The 8357-nt window shown below is 42.3% G+C and overlaps 1 long non-coding RNA gene across 2 annotated transcripts; it reads right to left on the bottom strand.

The window, feature by feature from the left end:
* Window positions 1-318: 318 nt before the first annotated feature.
* On the bottom strand, window positions 319-1038 carry LOC149166709 (uncharacterized). 2 transcript variants are annotated; one of them, XR_016260461.1, is made up of 3 exons: window positions 885-1038; window positions 719-795; window positions 319-612 (listed from the first exon to the last, which is right to left on the bottom strand). It is a non-coding gene; the product is annotated as an uncharacterized LOC149166709 (long non-coding RNA). The 2 variants fall into 2 exon arrangements; XR_016260460.1 differs by having other exon boundaries at window positions 319-584.
* Window positions 1039-8357: the final 7319 nt, after the last annotated feature.

Genomic DNA, 8357 nt, shown 5'->3' with positions numbered 1-8357 from the left:
ATAATAAAGGAACAGTATACAGTTATATCCAAAGTCTGAATGTAAGTTCCAAAGGTCTTTTCGTGCCAGATCTTGACCCCGAGTTCGTCCTTGCATCTATGGAAAGAGATGCAGGGCAAACTCGTTTGAAAACCCTCAAGTCCGGCGGTAGAAGGAACCAATGCCGACATAAATCGAAGATATGATAGTATCAGTTAAAACCCAGAACGAGAAATTTAAGAAATAAGCAAACTGTATAATGTTCAAGCCAACCCTTATAGGGAAATTTCATGCGAAATATGAAAATAAACTATATAGTTAACATGGCATCATATTACAATAAAGGACCGTCAAAACCATATGGCTCAGTTCCAAATAAATTAATACAGTAGAAAACTTGATGGGTATATAAAGTCCGCCATCAATTCAAAGTAGACATTGCAAACATTATGTAGGAAGTTACACAGGCACAGTCGAGCTGTACAGCCTCATGGCCTTGAGACTCAGACTCAAACCGCCCTGGAAAAAGAAAGATTAACCAGCTTCCACCATAAAAATCAAACCCTACGCATGGACCCGTAGCTCACAAGGTCTTTGACCGCCATCTGCGTGAATGGTGGAGGAGTAAGGTGGCTGGGTTTACACATAAACCCGGAAATATAAAAACACAGAAGGAGTACAACCTGAAAACGTGTAACCTTAAGCATTTCCGTAAGGTAAGTTGAGAATGGTTGTGTACCTGTAATCATCCAGGAGGTAAACGCCGGCGAGGAGAGCAGACCGCCAAAGGAACCCTGTTTAAAGAATTATCTCCATCTGTCAAGCAACAGTATGCAAACGTTACTTCATGCATTAACTAGATTGCTCTAAAAATCAATAAGAACAATGAGAGATGTAGCTCTTACCCCGCAAATCCAGAGATTACATCCACGGAGCGATGACACCTTGGTGAGGATGCATGTATACAAGAAGCGGTAACAGAGAAATGGCGCCGGGTTATGAGACAGACATTCAGATGCAATGGAGAAATGCTCAGAGCGTCGGAGCGCTGCATAATGACCAGCCAAATCGCAAAGAATCCGGAGCATGGGGTTTATAAATGTAAAGTCTAAACCCTGAAACGTGGAACCATCTCTGCCCTCCATCCTTCCCAGAGATCTCACACCGTCGATTATGGCGGTAAGATCAAAGTGAAGGCGCGGGAAGTTTCCAGCCTGTAAAGCCGTGCTCTAACCACGTGATCCGGCCAGCAGCCTTAAAGGCAAGTCCAAATGTCCAGCGGAGGGAGCGCCAGCGTATATGTTGGTGGGATTATTGATAACATAAAATATATATATACCTTGGCATAGTACCAACACAGCTCGATGCTATTATGATGATTGACATATAGGTTAAACCATAACTTAAACCGCTGATTTGATGACAGAGGTAATTACATGCTAATTATAAACGACAATAGTTTATGTGACTAAGCTTATGATGGTGCAGATATCATAGTAATTGTTAAGAATGACATGATTGCATACGATTAAGTTAATGGTGGTATAGACATCATAACGATTTTTTTTTTACTTTACATGCTTAAAGTCAGGATAGATATGTGACAATTGGTATCAGAGCCCGGGTTGCCATACTGTGGCCTCTGGGATATGAATAGCATGTTTTCCTTTAAAAAAAAGTCCTTATAGTATTGATATTTCTTGATTGAGGTGATAAAATTTGTGCCAGAAGCTCACAATGATTGACTGTTTTATGATTAGAACAGACCAGGTGAATACAGGGAAAAATGAATCCGGGAAACAACCCAGAATTGTGGGTGCAGCTGGGAGAGGAGACCCGTAGTACAAATCTGGCCATATTAGAAACAGTTCAAGAGCTGAAGAATGAAATGGCTCGGCTGCGTGAAGACAATGCACGTTTGACAATGGAGCAGGAAAGGATATTAAAAAGTTTGTCTGACAAACAGAACCCGCCACTGGCCAACCCTAGTGCAGAGCAACAGAGAATGACGGAGGAGCAGCATTATCACGCAGAATCTGAGATTCCAGAAGATGGAGAAGATCAATCTGATAATGCCTCTGAACAACAGACTTCAAAGCGACAGAAGGTGGAATTGCAGGGAGAATTCCGGAAAATCAAACCCCCACACTACGATGGAGAGCAAGAGGAAGCAGCTGAAGCATGGCTGATTAACATGAATAAATATTTCCAGCTATATGAGTATGACCATAACCTGAAGGCGAGATTGGCCATCTTTCAGTTGCAAGGGAAGGCAACATTGTGGTGGGAAGAAGTTAAAATCGTAAAGGGGGTAAGTGAGCGAACCATAACATGGGAAAAATTTCAAAAATACTTTAAAGAGAGATATTTGACAGAGCGCTTTTATGATGAAAAAGCCAAGGAATTCCATGATCTGCGATTAGGACAACAGACTATGGATGAGTTCATCAATCGATTCACCTCCTTGCTCCGTTATGTACCCTACCTTAAAGAAGAAAAAGCAAAGGTGCAGAGGTTCGTTAGCAGCTTGCCCATGTATATGAGAGAAAGGATTGAATTTGACAATCCCAGAACCATGGACGAAGCTATCCGTAAAGCCAGAATGTGCTACCAACAGAACAAACAGAAAGGGGACAGTTCCAACAGGAAATGGAATGAGAAAAAAGGTAGTAAAATTGTGGGAAACAGTAGAGGAGGCCGAGCTGGTGGAGCTAAAGGAAGTGTCAAAGGCCAGAGTAGCAGAGCAGCACCAAGAAGCTCATTCAGGCCCAAGCCTGTTAGTGAAACTAGAATGGGAGAGCCATCCATCAAATTGGATAATGAGGGGGTAACCAGACCCCCAGTACAGTGCTGGGGCTGTGGCGGACCACACTATGTCAAGAACTGCCCGCAGCGGAAGGGAACTGATCAGATCTCTCAGATTCATGAGGCATCAACCGTGGGCGACGTGGGACGAAGTGTGCACAAAATTAATGCAGCCTTGGACGACCGCCAGGCAGAATATCAACCCACCATGGTAGAATTCGAAGGTAAAATCTCAGACCTTTCTATCTCTGTTCTAATTGACCCAGGAGCTACTTTAAGTTACATTAGTCCAAAGATAGTTGAAAGGTGTAAATTGCAGCCTGAAAAATTCAAGAATCCGTGGCTGGTACAGCTAGCTACAGGGGCTAAAAGACGAGTAATGGCAAAAATCAGAAACTGTTCCATAACGGTGGCAGGACAGCCGGTGGTAGCAGATCTGAACATGCTTCCACTTGGGTCCTATGACGTTCTGATTGGGATGGATTGGTTAGAAAAGCATTGGGCTTTAGTGAACTGCAAAACGAAAGCTATACGATTCAAGGATGACTCGGGAATGGAACAGGAGATGCAGGGAATTAAACGGCCAGTGCAGGTCCGGCCTATCACTGCATCCCAGTTAGTGAAATGCATTAGGAAAAGATGCCAAGTGTATGCCATTCAGGTAAATTATGCAGAAACCAAAGATAAAGGGAGTCCGCTAGACCATCTTCCAATAATAAAAGAATTCGCGGACGTGTTTCCGGAGGAGATTCCTGGACTACCTCCGAAAAGGGATATTGACTTCACCATTGAGTTAGTACCAGGTGCTGCCCCAGTTTCGCGGACACCTTATAGGATGAGTGTACCTGAGTTGACTGAGCTGAAAATGCAATTACAAGAATTGTTGGATAAAAATTATATCCGTCCCAGTGTATCTCCATGGGGAGCACCGGTGCTATTTGTCAAGAAGAAAGATGGAACCTTTCGAATGTGTATTGATTACCGGCAGCTGAACAAACTCACAATAAAAAATAAATACCCCTTACCTCGAATTGATGAGCTTTTTGACCAGGTCAAGGGGGCGACAATATTCTCCAAAATCGACCTGCGATCTGGTTATCATCAGATCAGAATTAAAGAAGAAGATATTGCAAAAACAGCCTTTAGAACCCGATATGGGCACTACGAATTTGTAGTGTTGCCTTTCGGATTGACTAACGCACCCGCCACGTTCATGTGTTTGATGAACAACGTGTTCCATCAGTTTTTAGACAAGTTTGTACTAATATTCATTGATGATATTCTGATCTATTCTCGTTCCAGGGAGGAACACGAGGAGCACCTCCGGGTAGTGCTGCAAACCCTGCGAGAGCATCAGCTGTATGCTAAATTCAGCAAGTGCGATTTCTACAAAGAAGAGATTCAGTATTTAGGCCATGTGATCACCAAGGAAGGGATTGCAGTGGATCCTGAGAAAATTAAAACCATAATGAATTGGCCTGTGCCTAAAGATGTGGCAGATATCAGATCTTTCATGGGGTTAGCGGGGTACTACAGAAGATTCGTGGAGGGTTTCTCGAGGGTGGCATATCCTATCACATCTTTACAGAAGAAAGGAAGGGCATTCAAATGGACTTTGGAATGTCAGCAAAGTTTTGAACGACTTAAACACCTACTCACTACGGCTCCCGTCCTAAGCATAGCTGATCCTAATAAGGATTATGTTGTATGTACTGATGCTAGTCGGGAAGGCGTTGGGGGTGTACTAATGCAAGAAGGGAGAGTTATCGCATATGAGTCGAGGAAGCTGAAGGAACATGAGCAGAAGTATTCTGCCTATGACTTGGAGTTGGCAGCCGTCATACATGCCCTTAAAATGTGGCGACATTATCTTTTGGGTAGGAAATTTCTGTTATTAACAGACCATCACAGCTTGACAAACTATTTCAGTCAGCCCACTCTGAATGAAAGGCAAGCCCGTTGGGCAGATTTCTTAAGTGGATTCGATTTTGATATCAAGCATCTGAAGGGAAAGGAAAATCGCGTAGCAGACGCTTTAAGCCGAAAAGTACAATGTTTATATGAAGTCACTCTCAGCAAGTGGGAAAGCTCCTTGCAAGAAAAGATTAAAACAGCAGCAAACCTGGATGCCGAATATCAGCAAATGAAGCAACAAAAGTCGCTTTCCAGCCAGGAAAACCAACAAGGGTATGAAGTGAGCAAGGATGGAATGCTGTTTTACAAACAAAGACTGTTTGTACCAAATGACAATAATCTTAGAAACTTAATTCTGAATGAGTTTCATACCAGTCACTACTCAGGTCATCCGGGATACCAGAAAATGCTTGCTGCACTTCGGAAGGAGTACTACTGGCCAGGGATGAAAAGACATGTAGCTGAATATTTAGCGCGATGTTTAGAATGCCAGCAAATCAAAACAGAGCATCAGCATCCAGCTGGGCTATTGCAACCCCTACCAATTCCGGAATGGAAATGGGAAATTATATCCATGGATTTTATAACTGGGTTGCCTAGAACAAAGAGGAACAATGATTCTATTATGGTGGTAGTTGATAAACTGAGTAAAGCAGCCCATTTCATTCCAGTGCAATCGACCTACAAAGCAGTCCAAATTGCACACATATTTATGCAGAACGTGTTCAGACTCCACGGGCTTCCGAAGACTATAATATCAGATCGGGATGTAAAGTTTACATCCGCTTTCTGGAAAGCATTATTTGCAGAACTGGGTACACAGTTGAACTTTAGCACAGCATACCATCCCCAGACTGATGGACAGACGGAGAGAGTAAATCAGGTGTTGGAAGACATGCTGAGAGCATGTGTAATGCAAAAACCGACTCAGTGGGAAGATTATCTACACCTGGTGGAATTCGCTTATAACAACGGATATCATACATCAATCCAAATGTCTCCATTTGAAGTCCTGTATGGACGCAAATGTCGGACGCCCTCAAACTGGAGTGGCCCGGAGGATAAGTTAAGGTTGGGACCTGAAATGCTCAAAGAAATGGAGGACATGGTCAAAAGAGTGCGAGCTAACTTGAAAGCCGCTCAGGATCGGCAAAAGAACTTTGCAGATCGAAAAAGAAGGTTTAAAGAGTATCAGGTGGGCGATCACGTTTATATAAGAATACAAGCCAAGAAGAGTACTCTGCAATGGAGCAGTTGTGCCAAACTCGCGCCTCGTTATTTTGGACCTTTTCAGGTCTTGGCAAGAGTTGGACCAGTAGCATATCAGCTAGCCTTACCAAGCCACATTAGAATTCATAATGTCTTCCATGTATCCATGCTTAAAAAGTATATTTATGACCCTAAGCATGTGATCAAGTGGCAAGATATACGGGTAAGAGTTACTTTCAATTGAACTGATTGAAGAGGTGTCAAGAGATAGAAAACTGACACTGTTATTGTTTGCAGGTCGAACCGGAAGGAGAGGTCTTGGTCGAGCCGCTGAACATTCTTGACAGGAGAGAAGTACAGCTGCGGAAGCGGGTTATTACCCAAATTAAAGTGCAGTGGCAGCACTATGGGCCGGATGAGGCTACTTGGGAAAATGAAGAGCTTTTTCGAAAAGCTTATCCGGAGCTGTTTGAGAATACTAGACATCGGGACGATGTCCAAACTCAGGGGGGGAAGATGTGATGACCCCGTAAATGTAATTATTTAAAAAGTTTACTGTGGTAAAAACTGAATGACATTGAGAAACTTATTTTCTTTTAAAGAGTAATCTGTTAATTTTAAATATGCATTTAAAGTAATGTTTAAAGAATTACTCAGAAAAGCATTGGGGTTCCCAAAAGGGAAAGCAGTTAATGAAACTGAAAATAACCACCTCCCTTAACTGGAAGGATTTCCAGGAAAAAGGAAAATTGGTGGATAGTTTTCTTTCTGTGCTGTAGAGACAGACAGAGGAGAAAAGAAGGAAAAACCTTGTTTGGACTATGTCTGGTAGTGATCAGATAGTCAAGCACTAGGTGCTGTCTTATTGAGGATTGCGATCCGGTAAGGATAAGCTCGGGGGGAGACTCAGGTCCCGGAGGACAAGTCTCACGGATGGGTGGATAACGAGCTTGACGCAGGGATTTACAGGAGGTTCACTGAAGAGATTTCCTATCAGCAGCAACAGGTAAGTAACTAAAACTCTGAAGTATCTGTAGTTGTTTATACAGTACAGGTAATTTAGAATACCATTAGTTATCAGCGACAGAATCTCTATATATTGGTAATAGTATAGCTGTAGTCGCTTATACAAGAACCGGAATGCAGACCGTTATGTTCTGGATAATACCATAGTTGCTCGCATAACTGTAATGGGAAAATAAACTGTTACAATAGCATGAAATACTTTAGCTAGAGGTGGGGTTAGAGAGTACAGGTTGGGTAACAGGCGAACAGGCCCGAGGTCCTGTAGGAGAATCAACCCTACCATACAATGAACATAGAAGGTCGAATAACTATTAGCTGTATAATCATAAACTGGAAAAGAACTCCTTAGATAATTCTCAGGTGGCTAGACCTGAGGGTCGGTAGAGTCGAGATCAAACCCTTAAGACTCAATTTGGGGTCGAGTCTGTGACAGGGTTGACTCAGAGGATTCCTGTGGCAGGCCGCAGCCGGTCTCTGCCAATATTCCTTTCAAGATAAACAGTTCGAAAAACCTAGCATAACCCATGCATGGCTTGCAAATGATAATCAAATCTGAGCGGTAATACTGTAAACAGATTTCATAGCCTTAACCCTGAATACGCGACAGCGTGATACAACAACATATAGACCGTTAACAATAAAACAATATTACTTCCTCTATAGACAAACAGCATTATTTTATCAACAGGTAATAGTATATTTCTATGAATCAACAGACAGTATTGTGTATGCAGACGGATAGAATCAAGCTATAACAATCAGAGAAATCATCCTACCCTAGTTCATGGGTAGTCATGTGTAAATCGTGTAGTCACGAAGAAAACCAGAACTGTTATGACTAAAATAAAAGCCGGCCAAACCATAACATTCACGAAAGGAATTATTGAGCAAGTCTATATAAGCGCACCGGATCTATTTCTCAATAATAAAGGAACAGTATACAATTATATCCAAAGTCTGAATGTAAGTTCCAAAGGTCTTATCGTGCCAGATATTGACCCCAAGTTCGTCCTTGCATCTATGGAAAGAGATGCGGGGCAAACTCGTAGAAAACCCTCAAGTCCGGCGGTAGAAGGAACCAATGCCGACATAAATCGAAGATATGATAGTATCAGTTAAAACCCAGAACGAGAAATTTAAGAAATAAGCAAACTGTATAATGTTCAAGCCAACCCTTATAGGGAAATTTCATGCGAAATATGAAAATAAACTATATAGTTAACATGGCATCGTATTACAATAAAGGACCGTCAAAACCATATGGCTCAGTTCCAAATAAATTAATACAGTAGAAAACTTGATGGGTATATAACGTCCGCCATCAATTCAAAGTAGACATTACAAAACATTATGCAGGAAGCTACACAGGCACAGTCGAGCTGTACAGCCTCATGGCCTTGAGACTCAGACTCAAACCGCCGTGG

This window comes from Pinus tabuliformis, chromosome 5_1, assembly GCF_031772625.1.
Source record: "Pinus tabuliformis cultivar Carrire ecotype Pingquan chromosome 5_1, CPIR1, whole genome shotgun sequence".
Taxonomy (NCBI): Eukaryota; Viridiplantae; Streptophyta; class Pinopsida; order Pinales; family Pinaceae; genus Pinus; species Pinus tabuliformis.
Note: the sequence above shows the minus strand (reverse complement) of the source record. Positions and strands in the feature narration are given on the sequence as shown.